The sequence below is a fragment of the Pectinophora gossypiella genome, chromosome 3 (genome assembly GCF_024362695.1).
Source record: "Pectinophora gossypiella chromosome 3, ilPecGoss1.1, whole genome shotgun sequence".
NCBI lineage: Eukaryota > Metazoa > Arthropoda > Insecta > Lepidoptera > Gelechiidae > Pectinophora > Pectinophora gossypiella.
The window spans coordinates 9,566,867-9,588,849 of NC_065406.1; the positions used below are offsets into that span (position 1 = coordinate 9,566,867).

Sequence of the window (21,983 nt, forward strand, 5' to 3'; positions counted from 1 at the left end):
TTTTGTTTTTATATGCATATGTAGGTAATTTACTGAAATGGATGAATACATTATTTATTTAGACTTTATAGAATAGGTAGACAATTAGATAAGTAGATAGGTGGTATAAGTAGGTAGATAGGTGCTTTATAGGTAAATAGGTGTAGGGACAGCCTCCGTGGTCTAGTGGATAGAGCGTTGGGCTCACGATCTGGAGGTCCCGGGTTCAAACCCCGGTAAGGATATATCATGAAAAATCACTTTGTGATCCTTAGTTTGACACTTCCGAAACGCATTTCACAGGAATGTAGGTTTATTCTTTAAAAAACAAATTGTTATTTCCAGAAATTTCGAAATATCTGGAACAATGGTGTGGAATACCAAGAATATGAAACTGGGCGCCCTGTATACCAGGAATGATACGATAACAAAAAAACAACGAATTCCACAAAAAAAAAAGAAAAATACACTTTTTAACAGCTCGGAAGACAAGCACCTGAATATGTTATGTTTATTTGTTTTTAAATTTGAGAAATTATGATATAATATATCATTATCTATGTAACAGCCTCGGTGGTCTAGTGGTTAGAGCATTATAGGCTCCCGATCTGGAGGTCCGCGTTAGAACCCGATGGGGACATTGTCGAGATCATTTTGTCAGACTGTCCTTTGTTTGGTAATGATTTTGCAGGCTTGAATCACCTGATTGTCCGAAAAAAGTACGATTATTCCGAACTTGGGAGGGCACGTTAAGCCGTTGGTTCCGGCTATTAGCCGTATAAACACGTGCACCAACCCGCAGTGGAGCAGCGTGGTGGAGTTTGTGTTGCGGGCTTCATTGGAGGGAGCCCTGTACCCAGCAGTGGGACGTAGGTGTATATGCTGTTTATGTTACTTATGTTATAACATGTTGTTGTGTGTCGGGGCGGAATGCAAGAGGGAAACCGTTGTCCTATTTTTCCCTCAAAAAGTAGCATGGAAAATTCTAAACCGACAAGAGCGTGGCTCTTAAATTAGTGATGATGATGTTATGTTATGATCTCACAAACCACACGAGATAAGTAGTAGGAACTTAGTTGCTTCTATCTAGATACCTGTAAAGTAGCTTGAATACCTGTTAGATGTAATGACAATGTGTGTGTCTATGTATGTATGTGTTGCCATTTGCGCAACTGCGGTTTGTTGTTAAACGTGATCTTGCAATCTATTGAATACACACATTGACTCGTTATAATGTTATATTAGTCATCGGCATGTACCGATAAAATGTCTGGGCACAGATCATATATAATACTAACGTATACGAAACGAATATGTAGGTAGGTTCATCATATACAGCTTACGACATCGTATCAACAGTGGGCAGAGCCACAAGTAATCAAAGACAACTTGCAGCTCTGCCCACCCCATTGAGGATAACGGGTGTGAGTTTGTGCAATAGTTTTAGGCGGATGAGACGTTCGTTACGTAAAAATTGACGATTCAAAGTGTAACTATGTTACCTGCTGAATAAATATAATATGATTTTAGATTATTTAAAGCTCAACAGATATTAATTACATGCTTATATTTTACTTTTTTTTACATATACTTATATCTTTCTAATTTCTAATTTTTAAGTTTGATGTGTAATTTTAATTTTACTTTATTTTTAAATACTTAAGTAGCCTTAATTGTATAAGTTATGTGCGCCGTAATTGTCATATATATTAGTCACAATACCGTAACCTTATAAATGTAAAATGTTTTAATATATGTGATGTGGTTGTACTTAATAAATAAATATAGATATTTTTAAATTTGAATTTTGAATTTGAATTCATGTATGTGTGTATGTATATAATATGTAGGTAATATAACGAGATATACCTAGGTACTGTAGAATACGTGACTTACACTGTAGTGTCCCTGGTTCGAATACCGGCTCGGTGTCTAAACCACTGAATTTCACTTTATGAATTTGAATTCATGTCTGGATAATAGACAATTGATATCACGTGCTAATAACTGGTGAGGAGTGGGTGTACTATACACCTCTGTCTACCCCTTTCGGGATATGGGCGTGATTCTGTTATGTAGAATAGAAGATTAGATATGTATATAGTAATTATTGTTGCACGATAATCAACGGAATATCGACTATTAACCTAAATATCGATATGCCTATCGATATTAAGATTATTTAGGGGTAAGCATTTGTTTAACACAGTTACTAGTACTTATAAATACGTAATTACAAAATGTAACCAATAAGTATAGAATTACCGAACAAGTTTTAAACAAATGTCGACGCATCGGTTTCGCCAATATAATTACAAAAGTAAGGAGGAATGCTGTTGCGAGTACGTATAGGAAATCGCTGTTGCAATGTAAAATTACTTTCAATATATCGATGGATTTTTTTTAATTTTCAGTAAGTATCTTGTGTTGAATTTAGAAAGTAATTGAAAGATATCGGCAAGTAAATAGTGTCCGGGACCTACCGCTTAACACGCCATCAGAAGCATGGATCATCTACCTTTGGACGATCAGGTGATCAGCTTAGAATCTCCTAACAAACCAACCCAACCCAACAAAATGATTTTTGTGTCCCCACTGGAAATCGAACTCGGAACCGGGTCCAGATCGAAAGATCTCTAACCACTAGACCACGGAGGCAGTTGTAAGTTCGTATTGATATTCAGTCACGGCTGGTTGCAACAGACGCAGACGGTCGTCAGTATTGTCTGGTGACCTGCTTACTACTCAATGTTCTACACCTTATCACCCGTAACAAGTGAGCTGTTTGGCCTAACAACTTTTTTTTTGACGTGACTTATTGTAGTTTTGCCGTAGATGGCTTTAACTACTTTGCCGGAGGCCTAACGACTATTTCGCATAAATATTAAGAGTACTAGTTAGTTCCCTATTTAAATGTTAAGTAGAATAATAGTATTTAATAATTACTAACCACTACAAACAACAAGAACAACAGCAGTATTCAGCAAGATGGAATCTACGAAAATGCTCAATGGCTACGATTCCTGCAGACACCTAATTTTATTTTAAGTTATAGTTGTCATTTTCTTATCCGCCGAAAAGGAAACGGACAGATGATGGACAAATGTTAATTTTAAAATGAATGAATAGCCCATGCGAATCAAATAGACCTCGCGGGTACGCAAACCGTTTAACCTGTGCCGTCAACTTAATTCTGTCGGGTTAAAATTGTATATATGAGGCTTTATATAGTTAATGGTGCTGATTTCAGTACACACCATCTAATTTTATTTTAATTGTATAATATAAAATTTTTAGAAGGTTGTTTTGTGCCTAAAATTGACGTGTTTCATAAATTTTATGTCTGTCGATTACCCGTCCCTTTCTTTTTTTAGCGAATAAGAATATAACTTAAAATAAAATTAGATGGTGTGTGTTGGAATCAGCACAATTAACTAAATAAAGCCTCATAGGTTTTAGGCAGGTATCTACTTGATTTCTTCAAATAGTTCTGGCTCTAGAATAATAAGAAACATAACATAGTACTTTCAAAGTTTTTCTTGAAGTCCCAAACCATGCATGGTAAATGTTAGCGACTGTATTCTGAATAAAATAAATACGGAGAAGTTTGTTCTAGAAGTTAGTTGAAGAAAGCAGACCCAAGTTTCCGTTGAAAGAATATGAAAGTTTATTTACTCACATAGATTTGCTTTACCTAAATATTTACAGACTTTTTCTCGAATATAGAGTTTAGTACTACGTTTTTTGTATATTATTTATTATGTGATCATATACTAAGTAGGATTGTAATGTAGGTTGGTAGGTTACGCACTTATATTGTATAATCGGCGAGTGTCTCTAGACTATTTGCACAAATAAGTAAATATTTAATGACAGAATTTCTTACTATTGATTTTTTTACTGTTAAGGCAATGAAATTTAAATCACCATAAAGAGATAACCTCAAATCACTGACATAACGGTTTACCCGATTACGTTTCTAAACAAATTACTTATCACATTTAATTTTGAACCATAAACATGATCTTCGATTAGCGTAGCAGTTAAAGTATTATAATAATTAGAGCTTTTGGTCTTCGATGTACAGTCATGAGCAATATAATGTACCCACTTTAGGACTCTGTCGCACTAACATATTTGAAATTTTGTGAGACTTACAGTTCAATTTGTCAAAAAAGTTAATGTGACATGGTACCAAAGTGTATACATATTAATGCTCGTGACCGTACTTACCAAGACTAATGGTTTAGGTGAGATTTACCAATGTTCTCTATACCAAATTACTTATTTTGATAACTTTTGGACAGTATAATATAAAGTTAGCCCTAAAGTGCGCGGTCATGGCACGGCATTTTCACGATTTTTTCAATGAATTATTTCGGTCATAACTTTTAATTAAATCACGGGGAAAATACTAAAATGTAAATACGAAAATACTTACTCAAATTTTAGGCTTGGCTGCTCTAAATCACCCATATTGACGATGATTATAAAAGGGTAAAGCTTGTTAAGTGCACAGGGTGTTTAGACCAGTAAATGCGGGCGAGTTCCGTTGTAGGCCATGTGACTTTTACCAATGGCCGCTGACGGCCTTTGCGGGGCGTCCTATCGGCCTCTATTGGCCTTCATCGGCCTGTATTGATCTGATATCCTGAACCGATTGACTAATCGCCTGACCTTACCGCTTTGACGGCATCCGTCAGCCAAATACAACTGTCACGCATGCTATGCGGCACCGAAACTGGTTCACAGATTAACAAAACCTCGGAGTACTTCGAATTTCTAACTCATGTTCTAATGCGTTTGGTTAATTAATGAAAATTCTATTTTATCTGTTAAGATTGTAGTAGAATTCCACGTATTCTGGGTTTAATTTCGCTTTCAATATTTCAAATTAGACCCAAAACCTCAAAGTTGATTCATAAATTACAACTTCGTAATTATGTACTTATTTACAAAGTGCCGTTAAATTTTGATAGCTTTTTTCAAAAAAGATAGGATTATTGCAATATTTAGTAGGTAAACTGTTAAAAAATGTAAATTTTGACGATGATTATTTCGTAAATTGTCCGTAATGGCGGCGTCAATTAATCTGGGAATAGGTCAGTTAAAGAACTCGTTTTTCCCCGGCGTTTCGAAAGCTGCGTGTTGCAGTTTTTAACCTGTCTCTCGCAGATGTTGCTTACTAGTGACATACCATTCTTATATAGAGTTATCTATACATAGAGCTGGTAAACGGCTATTTGAAGACTACTACTATGTAATATAGACACCGTGAATGTAGTAAGAATATCACCGTTTTAATTTCATAGGAAGCAATCACTTCTAAGTATATTATCTTACTAAAGTTATGACCCTGGCCACTGAATTACTTTTCTTTCTACGAGTAACAAAGTCTTATTGAAGAATTCAATATCAACGTGTAAGTCGCCGCAGCGGTTTAAAATCTAATATTCATGGGAACATACAACGTGGGATTGCAAAAATAAACTTGGTTAAAATGTTGCGGTTCTTTGACAATTCTGTGGTTGGAACCCGATATACAAGCTAAGGTGCAAGCCACCTGATGGCCGAGAAAGACGATTCACATACTTACTTACCTATATTTTATTTTATAATAAAATCTACTTAGCCGTCAGTGTAAAATCTTTGTCACCTTGTTTCCAATAACGAGTACGAGTACAAAAAGTTATTAATGCAATATATTATTTAAAGTAAATGCCATAATATGTATCTAAGTACATATACCTACATTATATTACCGTCGCCGCAATCATTCATATTAGGACTTAAACTAATACTGACTGTGTAAAAAGACATTTTTACAAAAGTGGCTGAGAGTTATTTTATAACAATGAATGAATGAATGATTCCCAAATAAACGATCCAATGACATTACGGGCGTACAGGCATGAGCAATATCATGTACCCACTTTAGAACCCTGTCGCACTATCACATTTGACATTTAATGAAACTTACGGTTTGATTTGTCAAAAAAGTTAATGTGACATGGTTCAAAGTTTATACATGTTAGTACTCGTGACCGTACACACACCTACTTATTTATTTGGCTATTACTTTTATTGTTTAGAAAAGTCTTATCGTTTTAAATCTAAAATACATAAATAAATATAAATGAGCTACGTCTGCGTAAAATAAAATAATTAAAAGCCTTACGATAGTTCAGAGAGTGATAGTTTACGTAACAGAGTTCAAGAACCGTAAAAAGGTCTTGAACTTTCTATACAAACTTCGCTACTCAGACTACACTGAGACCATAAATTATTATTTGTTATACGAGTTTTTCTTTCCTTAAATATTCGACCTTAAAAAGAAGCTACATGTTAAATTATATATTTATTATAATAAACATGATTGAACTACAAAGACTTTAAAAGTATCATTTCTAATTTAAGAGCCACGCTCTTGTCGGTGTAGCATCCTCCATGCTTTTATTTTTTTAAAGTACCTATATAATAATGTATAATATAAAATCATGTACTTACTTTTAAAACCTAGTAGAGTATTACGCTAATTGAATACGTAATCTTCCTTCTGACACACATACCTACCTAAATAAATGATTACTAATAAATCAAACCATAATTTCTGGTGGACATTTTCACACTACAGTGAGATGCCTTCTCAGTAACGATATGTGACGTAACGTGCGATAGCCGGCAGTCAAACATAACATACTCACAGAATATTTTACTTCAACTTATGCAAGAACAATCCCCTATTTTCCATTTACTTAGCACTCTTGCTTTCACCGCTTAATTTGAAGATAAGTGTACGAGGCAGGTAATTTAGGAAGCGATTCATTTAAAGATTAAATTAATTATGCGACATTTATAAGCGGAATTTTGTAAATATGCTCATATTTTGAAATATGAAACTTGGCCTGAAATATGAAAAATTATGGCATAATTTGTTTTATAATCGGTTAAAAGTCTCGTTGGTAATTTTATCTGTATTACGTGATAGTTATTTTTTTCATTTAAAATTCGATAATATTTCTATGAAGTAGATTATAGAATAGGGGTACGGGGTATTCGGCACTACAGAGAGAGCCAGACAGAGCTCTTGTCCGAAGATATGCTATATAAAATGATAACTGATGTTACCAACCCACCACTTAAAATTAATCTATCAAATTAAACGAGATGTATAAAAGATAAAAGAGCTCAAGATCACGATGCGGCTCTCCTCAATATGCCGGAATCGTGCCCTAAGCTTCTTCGGATATATTATGCGGTCTCCGAAGCATAGTCTGGAGAAGTAGATCATCGTTGGGCAAATGGATGGCAAACGTGCGCGAGAAAGGGCACCTACGAGGTGGTCTGACATCCTTAAGAAGACGGTGGGCGGCAGCATACAGAGTGCGATCCACGCAGCATATAGCCGTACCGAGTGGAAAACCATAACCTGTAGTCGCGATCCTCAGCAGTGAGGGAACGACGAAGAAGAAGACAATAAGCTGCAAAAGTCCAATCAGTTTCTTGCAAAGTATTAAATTAAGTGGTTGCACGTAAGACCTCCTGGTTACATGTCGTTTCTCTAATAGACCAAAAACACCTACAAAAACATACTTACATTTTATAATTTTGACAAATGGTTCATAGTTTTACCACTGTTTACAAATAATTCGCTGGGCTCAGTGACTGAACTTTTGCTCTTTGATTGTACCTAATGATATTACATCATACTACAGGCACTATGTCACTTAATTATAGTAATTGTCAAAATATTTGTACAGTACTCGTTACGATAGTAATAACCCTTTGTTGTGGCATTGGTTCCGACGAAATACATTTATGAAAATGATGTTAACATAATTTAATTAGGTGAAAGCGTACAAGCTATTTCGAGTAAATCCTGGGATTTACATTTTGTTACGGCTTCAATGAGGAACTTTCCAGGCTACGTTCGCCAAAAATAATTTAGATGGCGCTGTCGAGAATTAATAATATATGTTAATAACCTATTTTCTCATTACCGGGTGAGAGCCTTCAGCGCTCCCCATTTGTCCGGCCAAGTAGTTAATGCCATCTGCGGCAAATCACAAGAAGTCACAAAAGAAAAAAAATTCTCATTACTCGGTTAAATAATTATTCAAAAATACAAAGTAGTGGCAGAAACATATAAGTAGTATTATTGTCGCTTGATATTTGTCATAGAAAGGTTGTTTAGATGACCTTAGAGAATGTTACATTCAACAGTCAGATGACAAAACCCTTCACAAATTGGTAAGTGGTTACACTTTTTTTAAACCGCGCTCAAATACTCACGTTTCGAAGCTTAAAGAGCGAATCTTAAACTTTTCTCCAAGAAATAGTTTCGCTTTCTTAATCGATTTGGTGGCAGTTTACTAAGAAGGAGGCTATCGTAACAATCACGGATAGCTGCACGATCGGGCCGCTTCATCCGTGGTTATTAGCATAGATTTGTGGTGCTTCTTCTTCTTCTATCGTGTGGGTTGTGAGGCGAATTACCAACCTCATCAACCCTGGTGTCAGGGTTACTATTGAGCCGCCAAAGGCCCCTGACATGACTCATTTATAACGACTACGTACTTACACAGTAAGTAGTAACCGGGACCAACGGCTTAACGTGCCTTCCGAAGCACGGATCGTCTTACTTTCGGACAATCAGGTGATCAGCCTGTAATGTCCTAACCAAACTAGGGACCACAAAGTAATTTTTGTGATATGTCCCCACTGGGAATCGAACCCAGGACCTCCAGATCGTGAGCACAACGCTCAACCACTGGACCACGGAGGCCGTTGTGGTGCTTGTTGCGTGCATCTCACGTCTGTCGGTCACGCTACATCGGCCGGCGATCGAATGCGTTCAACGACAATAAAAAAGTTAACATCCGTTATTCGATGAATACAGATTATCATGCGGCAAGAGATGGGAAGGTCAGTACTTTGTGGTACTCCGGTTTCTCTGCGCGCAGGTGTCTCGATTATGAAATTCGAGAATCATAAAATCCGGCCAAGTGCGAGTCGAACTCGCCCAGGAAGGATTCCGTAGTTGGACTAGATAAACAACAGAAGGTATCGAGCAAAAAGGGGTAAAAAATAACGCGTTTGTTGTATGGAAAGCGCCCCATAAATATTTATTGTATTTTCTTTTTATTAGTATTTGTTGTTTTAGCGGCAACACAAATGCATCATCTGTGAAAATTTCAACTATCTGACTATCACGGTGCATGAGATAAAGCCTGGATACATACGAACGGACGGACAGCGGAGTCTTAGTAATAGGGTCCCGTTTATTAACCTTTGGGTACGGAACCCTAATAATGTAGAACATAAAAAACTCCGCTTATAATTGCTACTGGTAGAGCAATAAGTTGTTAGTAGATAAGTCTTCTTAACCTAAAATAAATATGCATAATGATAAAATGATGAACGGTATTAGAACGGCCTATTGCTTATGATTAGTCGAGCGTGTTAGTCGTGTTGGTTGTTGAAGGAAGATTGCAAAGAGCCTGGCTGCCGGGTCTCTGCCTACCCTACTAGAAATACCTACAATTTCTCTAACGATTAGTAATAGTATTCAACAGTATTTCATTATTCATAAACACGTATCGTTGTAAAAAAGGCAATTCGGTGAAATGTAGTTAGTGCAGGGATGCGTGCGAAAAGCGCCCTTACAAAAGAGTTCAACGCACGCCCGGCTTTGTTCATGCGCACTCATGCGGAACATAATATGCAGAGGGCTGTCCTGCTATTCTCTTCTATCGAATGAAACATTCTGCATTAGACAGGTCAGGTTAGAATAGAATAGAAATAGTTTATTATAAAAGGGCGCCACACACAAAAAAAAGACAATAACATCATATCAAATTTCCACTAAACAATTACAAAAAAAGCAAGACGGATGTTTATCGAAATGATCATAAGGTGGTGGTGGACGTCCTGAGATAAAAGGGCGACACTCAGCACAAGTTACATTCTTTACTATTGCATAAGCACTTTTTTTTTGACGTATTTTCCAATAAGGTGATTAATTTAGAACATCAATATTTATCAAAATCGTATGTCTTATGTTTGTAAATTAAGGCCGTCTACTTTGACTACTCATTTGCGCGTGCACATTGGTATATAATTATTAGTTGTACAGCGTATCCTGTTCTTGACTTCATACCTATACCTATGTTAGCACCTATTTATGTGTCTATATAAATTTATACAGCAAAGTATCGTGACTTGACCCGTCATTGGCGCAGAATCAGATATGATCAACGAGAGCTTTTGAATAGATTAGTTAGTAACTTCTAGAAATTGGCACCTAGTTTTCAGTATTGGTTCTGACTGCTGCTTTATAAGGCATGGCAATGCTTATGACGTGTCGCGCCCACTCCTCGGTGACTAGGTACCCGCTCAGAACGGATCTCCAACAATGTATGTAAATGGACTCACTTATTGGGGACGAGTGGACCTCCTCAGACACACGCTTCCTCAGCGACAACTATCTAGGGCACTGTACTGTGACGGCAAGAACAACAATAACACTTTCGGAGAACATTCACTATGATTCAACACCATGAAGTCTTCGAAATTTCACGAACAACGCTTCAACTGTTCTTAACAGCGAAAGAGCAGAGAGGCACTACGTTTTTCTTTTAGTGTTTGTTAGCACTTATACGGAAAAATATGCGACGGAATTGCATCTTGACGGTTCGGAGGCATCGCCTCGATCGAGCGCGAGCGACTCAAATGTCAGGCGGTGCGCAAGCGCCGAGCCCGCGCCCAGCTGCGTGACGTCACTATGGTATTCAAAATGGCGGCTCGGAATTCGAGAGCCTACATGTACCGACAGCAACAGAAATTTAGTCACGAACTCAGTGCTGCATTGTGCTGCATTTAACGCTTGTTATGTAACCGGCTGGCAGGTAGGGTAATTGAATAATAAACGGCACGTAAGTACCCGTAATTGTTTCCATTAGTTTGCATCGCGAGAGTCCACCTTTCTGTAACATTTCTTCAAATAACCTCGCGTTTTTATTTTTAAGAATTATGGTACTATAATATATGAATCCATGCACATGAAATGCTCTAGAAAGCAGCGGGTGTTGTTAAATAGCGCAGGTACTCTTGGGGCCGGAATCGTCGAAGTTTTTGCCCACTCGGTACTAAGCCCCTTTCACTGTCACGAAGGAGACGGCTAGACGTAGTATTCATTCATCAGCAGTAGGATAGAAAAGGATAGAGAGTGCCGGTGTTTATACAGCCTTAATACAGCGTTAGCTTACAATAGTGAATTCGGTGTGGGACTGAATAGGTGTCGCGCGGCGTGGGACCACTACTTAGCATGCTTGTATAGTGTATCTGCCTCACCCATCACGTCTATTTGCAATTGGGACAATGATTTGCTGCACATACCTATTTACATTTCTTGTTGTTTCTCTTTAATACTTTCTAGGGTTCTAATTAGAATAGGCGATAATTTGCTTAGTTGGTTGCGATTTTGTATTAACGTATACTAAAAGTTTTGATACATTGTATATTTTGAATGGGATATTGGAGAAAGTACGACGAGTAACAACAATATAACATGGCATCACGCCTTTATCCCTGAAGGGGTAGGCAGAAGTGTATATTAGGTATGCACACCCACACTTCGCCAGCCATTGTTAAGTCCCGTGTTTATCCCTGAAGGGGTAGGCAGAAGTGTATATTAGGTATGCACACCCACACTTCGCCAGCCATTGTTAAGTCCCGTGTAATAGGCTATTGCTATAGTCTATTGCCATTAACTGGGCACAAATCCTGGGAACTAGGTAGGTAGGTGATGCTATGTGATATCAATTATTTATGATCCAAAGATGAATTCAAACACAAAGAACGAGAATTCAAAGTAGATATGAGTAGTATAATGGTGCATAATGAACAAGTCATAAGATGAACATACCTACTTAATAATAGATAATTTTTAATCAGCACAGGTACCTAATCACTCCTTTTTATTGCCTTTAAAAGCGAATGATTCCAAGTAGAGCTATCTAACATATTACATAACATAAACAGCCTATAAAACATCCCACTGCTGGGCACAGGCCTCCCGTCAGTCAACTGTAGGGCTATGGAGCATACTCCACCACGCATCTAACATACAAACTCATAAGTAATTATACGTACAATAATACAAGAATTAGACGGAAGGCAAGTGGGAAACCACTGCTCTATTTTTCCCTAGAAAAGTAGCATGGAGAATGCTACACCGACAAGAGTGTGGCTCTTAAATTAGTAAAGTAAGTAAAATATTTATTTCCTCTGCAAAAACACATGGATACATAAATACACACAAAAATACAATATTTGTAGAGGCTGGAATCTTCTCTTCTCTTCTATGTGGGTTGTGAGGTGGATGACCAACCTCATCAAACCTGGTGTCAGGGTTATTATTGAGCCGCCAAAGGCCCCTGACGTGACTAGTAACGACTACGAATACAAACGACACGTATTAGTGATGATGATGAATACAAGAATATAACGCGAACAACTGAGCATTCTCACCTTGTACACAACTGTGTAGGAGGAATAGGTATTTTAGTGGGTAGGTTAGGTACCTATCTAAGCAAGCAAACTGCAATTCTCCAGACATGCCTTGCAGGTTAGCCTACACAGTCATTATAATACACGAACACGAACCTTGAGAGACTTGGCCGAAAATAATTAACATAATACCAACGCGTTTACGCAGATGTACGTATTTCAAACTATATCGTAATCAGTGATGTGCCTGGGAATGTACCCATAGTGGGAATTATCCCGTTGTAAAACACTTTAATAGTAAGAACATTGGTGCTGATACCAGTAAACACCATAACATAACATAAACTGCCTATATACGTCCCACTGCTGGGCACAGGCCTCCCCTCAATCAACCGGAGGGGGTATGGAGCATACTCCACCACGCTGCTCCACTGCGGGTTGGTGGAGGTGTTTTTACGGCTAATAGCCGGGACCAACGGCTTAACGTGCCCTCCGAAGCACGGAATCATCTTACTTTTTCGGACAATCAGGTGATTCAAGCCTGAAAAGTCCTTACCAAACAAAGGACAGTCTCACAAAGTGATTTCGACAATGTCCCCATCGGGAATCGAACCCGGACCTCCAGATCGTGAGCCTAACGCTCTACCACTAGACCACGGAGGCTGTTGATAAGAAAATGACGGGTATAACTTAAAATAAAATTAGGAGGTGTCTGCAAGAATCGGGGCTAACGTCTGATTTTCTTTTTTCAAATTGTTCTTTTTGTACTCTGGTATTATCTGCGCAAAGGCTATAAAGCTCGTAATACATAGGTAACTTTTGCGCCTTTACTGCTGGGAATGTTCCCAAAGTGGGAACTTTCGCGGGAACGGCACGTCACCGATCGTAATAACTCCCTATTTATGAAAATTGGACAATTACTGCAATTTTCCCCATTGTTTTATACATATATATTTAAATATACACAGGGTGTAGTGACATCGTAACGAAAACTTTGAGAGGTGATTCAGACTATGATTCTGAGTTGATTTTAGGCAGAATTTTCCATCGCAAAATATGGAATTGAAAATAATAAAAAAATAATTTTCATGAATTTTCCGAAAGGAAATTTCACTTGCTATCAACTCAGAGTCATGGTCTGAATCATCCCCCTTAGTATTCGTTACGGTTTCACTAATACCCATATGTACATGTACGGGGTGTAACTGTAAGTGACATCGTAACGAATACCGACAGGGATGATTCAGCACATTATTCTGAGTTAACATCAAGTGGAATATTCCATTGCAAAATTATACCTATAATTGAAAATAATTTAAAAAAACACAAAAATAAAACACGAATTTTTGCGACGAAAAATTCCACTTGATATTCTATTTATATTCTAATTCTACAGAATCATGGTCTGAACCAACCCTCAAAGTTTTCGTTACGATGTTACTAACGCCCTGTATACACCTCTGCCTACCTCTTTGGGGATACAGGCGTGATGCTGTGTGTATAAAACAAGTACAATATGTCTTACGAAGAAGCCGGTATGATTAAAGCGCTAATTTGCAGATACCGTTGATGAATGGTTTGTTCTGTCTATGTGTTGAGACGGAAATGTACGTCGTTCTGTGCAATACAAATACAATTCCCACACCAAGACAATGTCTTACCTTCACAATTCACACAGACGAGAACGAAACATCTCGAGACCTAGACCTTTAGAAATGTTTTAGACAACGTATCTACATAATCATTTTACGACAGCTATTCTATTGAATTAGTCACCGTATTTTAGTAAGAGCTCGGTGGCGCAGCGGTAAACGCGCTCGGCGATTGTTGAAGTTAAGCAACTTTCGCAAAGGCCGCATAGGATGGGTGACCACAAAAAAAAAGTTTTCATCTCGAGCTCCTCCTTGCTTGGGAAGGCACGTTAAGCCGTTGGTCCCGGCTGCATTAGCAGTCGTTAATAACCACCAATCCGCACGTGGTGGTTTAAGGCCCGATCTCCCTATCCATCCATAGATAAGGCCCGTGCCCCAGCAGTGGGGACGTTAATGGGCTGGTGATGATGTGATGATTTTAGTAAGTAGGTACCTATGCAAGTTTTATAAATTAGTAAGTACACCACACACACAGACACAGGTTTGGTTCACTTACTTTAGTAAGTGTCCCGTTGTAAAGACTCTTTAATAGTAAGGACACTGGATGCTTTTCTTTTTTAAATTGTGCTTTCTTGTATTGTGATTGGCTGATTTTCTTTTACAACTTTTTCTTTCTTATACTCTGGGATTATCTGCCTAAAGGATAGCTAATAAAGCTCTTTTTACATAAGTTTTGCGCCTTTTTACTGCCCATCACATTACGTCACATCACTGGCATAAGCTGATATACAAACTCGTATTTATTACACAATACGACTGATAAGCTTAGGTTTTATTAAGTAAGTAAAATCTTTATTTCCTCTACAAAAAATAAAACACATGGATACATAAATACATACCAAAATACAATATTTGTAGAGGTATTACGTACATATTTCCTCGCTGATTAAAATCCATCGGGATTAATTTCCGGTTCGATGAACCTTAATTTAAAAATTGGTGATTGTTTAGTGTTTATTTTACACACGGTACCATTATGTGCGAATTTTTTTGGCACCTTGGTGTTGGAAGAATCTACGATTCCCGTCATCGCGCAGTATGGTATATTATATCTGTTTTTATACATAAATGAGATGCACCAGCCAATAAAACCAATGGAAAGCGAACGGTAAGAACTTATATACCGACAAATTGAATGGTTTTTCTCTATTTATAGTTTCTACCTACCCTGAAAGTGACAGACCTATCAACATGCACCTGTTACACCCTAATAGTACATAGCCACAATGTCACATAAGTACAGGCACAGACCAACAATGTCACGGCGCAATGGCAACTAATTATGTGATAATTAAACACGTTTCACTGCTCAACCGGTAACGGGCAATTAGAAATGACGAAAGTTGTATATTCTATGGCTAAATAAGGCACGTCTTGACACTTTCAAGTGCGCCCGCGCACGCCGGACGAGCGCCGCCGCCTATCTTGATGTCGCTCGATAATCACTATTACGAGAAATTCGTATTAAGTATACATATAATAAAAAATGTGAGGATTCAGTGATTTATCACGCGTCTTGCTATCCAAAGTTTCCATGTTCAAATTTGAATGGATTATGCCTAATGAACTGTGCACAGTTAAACGATTTAACGAACAAACCCATGAACACTAGTTTTAAGTGCTCTCTGTAGCGCAGAGGAGCTCTATCACCCATCCATAAACCGCTGCGCCATAGACGATCGATTTCGAATCTATGAGTATGTCAGTCGAAAATTTTGGCTGACAAGCTCGTCTAGCTTATAAAACGCTCAATATGTAAAAGCAATATTCAATTGAATATAGTCATTAGTATCTTTAGATATAAATTGAAAGAAATTCCATAACAGTTAACGGTTTTCAATAGGGTGACGAGTGATTGCATATCTAGGTTTTCTATCGGTTTCAGTGATTGCCTCCGCAGTAAGGTTTCTTTCTTGCCAGTAATAACCGAATTACACGCACCACAGAGACAAATGACAGTCTACATACCACGCAAGTAACAAAACATTTTGTTATTTGAAAAAGAAAGCATACTTAATAACCAGAAGTTTTCGGGTTTAATATCCAGCTGGGTATTTGTTTGAAAAGTTTTTACTTATAGTTTGGTAATCTTAAGATAATGCGCATCCGTAAAATTAGTTGTAACACATATAATACTTAATAATAATTATGTAGGTACTTATAATAATAATAAAACTTTATTTCGGACTTTTGTACGGTCACGAGCATTAATATGTATACACTTTGGTACCATGTCACATTAACTTTTTTGACAAATTGAACTGTAAGTCTCACTAAATGTCAAATATGTTAGTGCGACAGAGTCCTAAAGTGGGTACATTATATTGCCCATGACTGTACATCCATAATGGCTAGTAAGGGACTTATACTCTGTTTGTAAGCACATATTAAATTAACTCGACAAAAACCTAGTGTGAGACATGGATGTCAATCCAATGCCTCACAATGGGACAGTCAATTCTATCCGCCACCACGTTTAAGAGACTGTTGGATCCGGTCCGGACCCGGTGCAGTAAAGAGGCAGTTTTTTCCTAATGTTGGCATGAAAGCCATCTGTACTCTGTCTTATAAGAGAGAGGGGAAATTAACTAGATTAAATTAGAAGATAAAAGAGAAAGAAAGAGAAGATAAGGCTGTTGGTACAAGGTGCAATTAGGATAAAACATAGCTGCACTGCAAACATGCAGGTAATTTACTGAGAGAACTTTTTACTGGTTCTAAAGTTCAGAATTTACACTACACCTGTGTAATAAGATTCTTACCAGATTGTAAATAAAATTAGCAGCCATTTGTAGCAAACGTGGCAATTTAAAGGCATAATGAAACTGACATAAAATACAGAACTCGTTTGAAATTATTTGAATGTTATTTCATCACACACAGTTACAAATGGTACATCCGTGTAAACTTAAATTGTAGAAGAGATCGTCTCGCAATTATGTCATCATCATCATCATCATCATTAGCCCATTAACGTCCCCACTGCTGGGGCACGGGCCTTCCCTATGGATGGATAGGGAGATCGGGTTTTAAACCACCAAGCGGGCCCAGTGCGGATTGATGGTTATTAGCGACTGCTAATGCAGCCGGGACCAACGGCTTAACGTGCCTTCCGAAGCACGGAGGAGCTCGAGATGAAAAATTTTTTTTTGTGGTCACCCATCCCATGACCGGCCTTTGCGAAAGTTGTTTAACTTCAACAATCGCAGACCGAGCGCGTTAACCGCTGCGCCACCGAGCTCCTTATTTTTATTACTTGTCAATAAATGGAACTTTGGTCCAATGCGGAATATGTGTTTTGAAAAAGGAACAAGTAAGTACCTCGTTACTGTGTGTATCCATCGGGGATCACTTCTGAGAACACCCGTGTCAGCCGTCATGTAAACGAAGACATAATACAACAAGGGGAGTTGCAATTTTGATGCTTGCTCGGTAATTCTGTGAAGGCGATCGCTGGAGTTATTCTTTTTGTTCCCGGCATGTTTTGTCGTCATACAATTATACGGAGGATCACAGCGAGCGTGGTTCACGGGAACAACATTAAACTTGTGTTTCATTTGAGCGTTGTATTATTAAAACTTCCCTTTCACCAGAGACAAAAACCGTACACCAAAACAAAAAGTTATACTTAGTTAAATAATGCTAGTTTCATCCATAAACATAAACAGCCTATATACGTCCCACTGCTGGGCACAGGCCTCCCCTCAATCAACCAGAGGGGGTATGGAGCATACTCCACGACGTTCCGCGCTGGTTTCATCCATTATTATATAAAGTTCCGGAAATCGCAGGAAAAAAAGTTAATAACGTAATAATAGAGCAATCATCGCATTATCGGCCTAATAATTATTATAGAAGCATCAACACGAATGAAAATTATTACACTTTGCACGAGATTACCTATATTTTTATATATAACTAGTTTGAAATTGTGAGTTCAAGAAGCAGTACAAATGGCCCATAGATCATTGCAGTGTCGAAATATCGGGAGTCTCATATCCCCATTTAAACGCGGTAAGAACCCGTTATTATGTGCTTTAATCATTGCACCAGTTTGTTGAACAATATACCCACGGCTCTCAACAAAAAAAACTCAAATCTCATTCGCATAACAGTTCAGTACCAACTTACGCGAGATTAGATTCGTGATTTGCTACTTCTCTCTGACTTATGGCCACGTCCGAGGAACAGACAAATGAATAAGTAATCAGCAATAGCCCCGCAGCAGACTTTTTCGTTAACGGTACAAATGAATGTGTATATTGCATGAGTCTGTGTTTTTGTTATCTTTGCAATTTACATCTATGAAGACGTTTTTCACCTACCGAGTCACCTCCAACCTCCGCGTTCAACCTACGACCTCCGTGGTCCAGTGGTTGAGCGCTCACGATCCGGAGGTCCCGGGTTTAAATCCCGGTGGGGTCTTATCACAAAACTGTTGTGATCCCTAATTTGGTTAGGACATTACAGGTTAATCACCTGATTGTCCAAAAAGTAAGATGATCCGTGCTTCGGAAGACACCCGAAACCGCTACTTACTGCTGTAAGTAAGTAGTCGTTACATGAGCCATGTCTAAGGTCTTTGGCGGCTCGATAATAACCCTGACATCAGGGTTGATGAGGTTGGTAATTCACCTCACAACCCACACGATCACAATATCAAAAGTAATGTCAATAAAGTATCGTTTATCTGACTTGCAGTCTTGTATTATGCGAGAATTTGCATTTAAAACGTTTTCAAATAACGTTATTCAAAGACAAGACAGAAAGAGTACTAACAGAATGACCCCAGGGAGTCCATTTCCAACGGAAAACAATTAGTTGAAAGTATGCCTAAATAGTGGTGGCTGAACTGGAAGTATGGTTAGGATAGTAGTGCTTCGAATCATAGTAAGTTATGCGTGCGGCACGCATACGGACAGGTACGCAAATGGAGCGAAATCCGAGAAAAATTACCGCCGCTTTCGGGAATTCCTAAATGTTTTTTTTTTTTAATGCTAAGTTGTTTATTTATGAGGAGCTCAGTGGCGTAGCGGTAAACGCACTCGGTCTGCGATTATTGAAGTTAAGCAACTTTCGCAAAGGCCGGTCATAAGACGGGTGACCACAAAAAAAAAAGTTTTCATCTCGAGCTCCTCCGTGCTTCGGAAGGCACGTTAAGCCGTTGATCCCGGCTGCATTAGCAGTCGTTAATAACCACCAATCCGCACTGGGCCCGCGTGATGGTTTAAGGCCCGATCTCCCTATCCATCCATAGGGAAGGCCCGTGCCCCAGCAGTGGGGAATTCATGTCCCCACGGGCTGATGATGATGATGATGTTTATTTGTAATATTACGTTGATGGGTCAAATTGTAGTGGACAAAAGGGGAGTTGTGACTACTGTAAAGATGTTACTTTTGTAGTAGGTATCAAAACTGAACTGGTTTCCAGAAATTGGTTCTCTATTATATTATAAATTATAACAGTAACATACGGTTTAATACGATCTACTCTGAACCGGCGTGCGTGTATGAAGCGATTGATGAATGTGGAGGAAGCAAGAGAAATGTGTCAGGATCGAAGCAAATGGAATTCTATAGTCTCTGCTTACCCCGGTGGCAAATAGGGGTGAGTTTATGTATGCATGGGTATGTATAACAGTAACATTGCTTGAATGGTCGCTTTGTGATGCGAGATATTGACAATATCACTTCGAAAACGTGGGCCTCTCTTGTTTCAAGTAGACATAGCATACTGTAATATAACAACGTATTCGCCAGTTAACTAAAGGACAATGAGTCAGAACGTCCCCCTCCACCAACAGATTCCAGACATATCTCATTCGAAGCGTCTTAATAAGTTTATACATACATACATACATACATAAACTCACGCCCGTAATCCCCAATGGGGTGGGCAGAGCCACAAGTAATCAAAGACAACTTGCAGCCACTGTTGATACGATGTCGTAAGCTGGCTGGTAATAAGTTTATATTTTTGTTATATGGCGACTTTCCTGAAATACGCGGGGTTTAGCCGGAATTCGGGTTTTAAGTATCATTTTGGATACTCCCTGGTACATCATTGTATCAACCAACAGATTCCAGACATATCTCATTCGAAGCATCTTAGCGAGTGGATATTTTTGATATTTTGTTCTCTATATTTAGTGTATAGTAGAGTCAATATAAAGCCGAAGCTTCCTAACTAACTTCTTATTTGGCAGGGACAGGCAAACCCTTCATCGTATAGAAGGACCAATCGCGGGAGTCTTGGTTTTTTCGGTTTTATACATCGCCATATGTTTTATTTCACCGTGCCGCGGGCCCGTCGCCACGTAATATGGTCTTAAGGCCAAAAGTTCTTTTAAAATCTAAACCTCATGGAACCCTGGATCGCAGGAGTAGATTAGTATTATGTCGTAGAACACTACTACTTACATAAAAATAACGAAGTGAAAAGTATAAGAAAACAGCAAAACAGTTTTTACCATAACTGTACAATAACGTCAAAACTCGCTCGACGTAGAGGGAAAATAAGGCCACTCGCCGTAAAGAGACTCGCCGTAGCGCGGGTCGCCGTTCGGAAAGTCGCTGTCAACGCTACAATTCATACCCGACTAGAGTAGGTTGCAGAATCCTTGTAGTCGGCGAGCCGATCCAGGTTCTTATTGAAGGCTTCCCCAGACAGTCGAAAGTCTTTCCAAATGCATCATCAACACAAAGTCCATGCGTCTACATGATCGTAGTACAAAGGGCACAGCACAGGTTTGTCCGACAACGTCTGTTTGCCTCGATCTCCACAAAGTTACGGTAGCTCTGCTTACCCCGGTGGCAAATAGGGGTGAGTTTATGTATGCATGGGTATGTATAACAGTAACATTGCTTGAATGGTCGCTTTGTGATGCGAGATATTGACAATATCACTTCGAAAACGTGGGCCTCTCTTGTTTCAAGTAGACATAGCATACTGTAATATAACAACGTATTCGCCAGTTAACTAAAGGACAATGAGTCAGAACGTCCCCCTCCACCAACAGATTCCAGACATATCTCATTCGAAGCGTCTTAATAAGTTTATACATACATACATACATACATAAACTCACGCCCGTAATCCCCAATGGGGTGGGCAGAGCCACAAGTAATCAAAGACAACTTGCAGCCACTGTTGATACGATGTCGTAAGCTGGCTGGTAATAAGTTTATATTTTTGTTATATGGCGACTTTCCTGAAATACGCGGGGTTTAGCCGGAATTCGGGTTTTAAGTATCATTTTGGATACTCCCTGGTACATCATTGTATCAACCAACAGATTCCAGACATATCTCATTCGAAGCATCTTAGCGAGTGGATATTTTTGATATTTTGTTCTCTATATTTAGTGTATAGTAGAGTCAATATAAAGCCGAAGCTTCCTAACTAACTTCTTATTTGGCAGGGACAGGCAAACCCTTCATCGTATAGAAGGACCAATCGCGGGAGTCTTGGTTTTTTCGGTTTTATACATCGCCATATGTTTTATTTCACCGTGCCGCGGGCCCGTCGCCACGTAATATGGTCTTAAGGCCAAAAGTTCTTTTAAAATCTAAACCTCATGGAACCCTGGATCGCAGGAGTAGATTAGTATTATGTCGTAGAACACTACTACTTACATAAAAATAACGAAGTGAAAAGTATAAGAAAACAGCAAAACAGTTTTTACCATAACTGTACAATAACGTCAAAACTCGCTCGACGTAGAGGGAAAATAAGGCCACTCGCCGTAAAGAGACTCGCCGTAGCGCGGGTCGCCGTTCGGAAAGTCGCTGTCAACGCTACAATTCATACCCGACTAGAGTAGGTTGCAGAATCCTTGTAGT

General features: G+C 38.6%; 1 protein-coding gene across 1 annotated transcript in view; it reads right to left on the bottom strand.

Annotated features, from left to right (window-relative positions):
* Window positions 1-21,983, bottom strand: part of LOC126381788 (filamin-A) — a 114,951-nt gene that overhangs the window by 44,580 nt on the left and 48,388 nt on the right. The gene's annotated exons all lie outside the window — the stretch shown is intronic.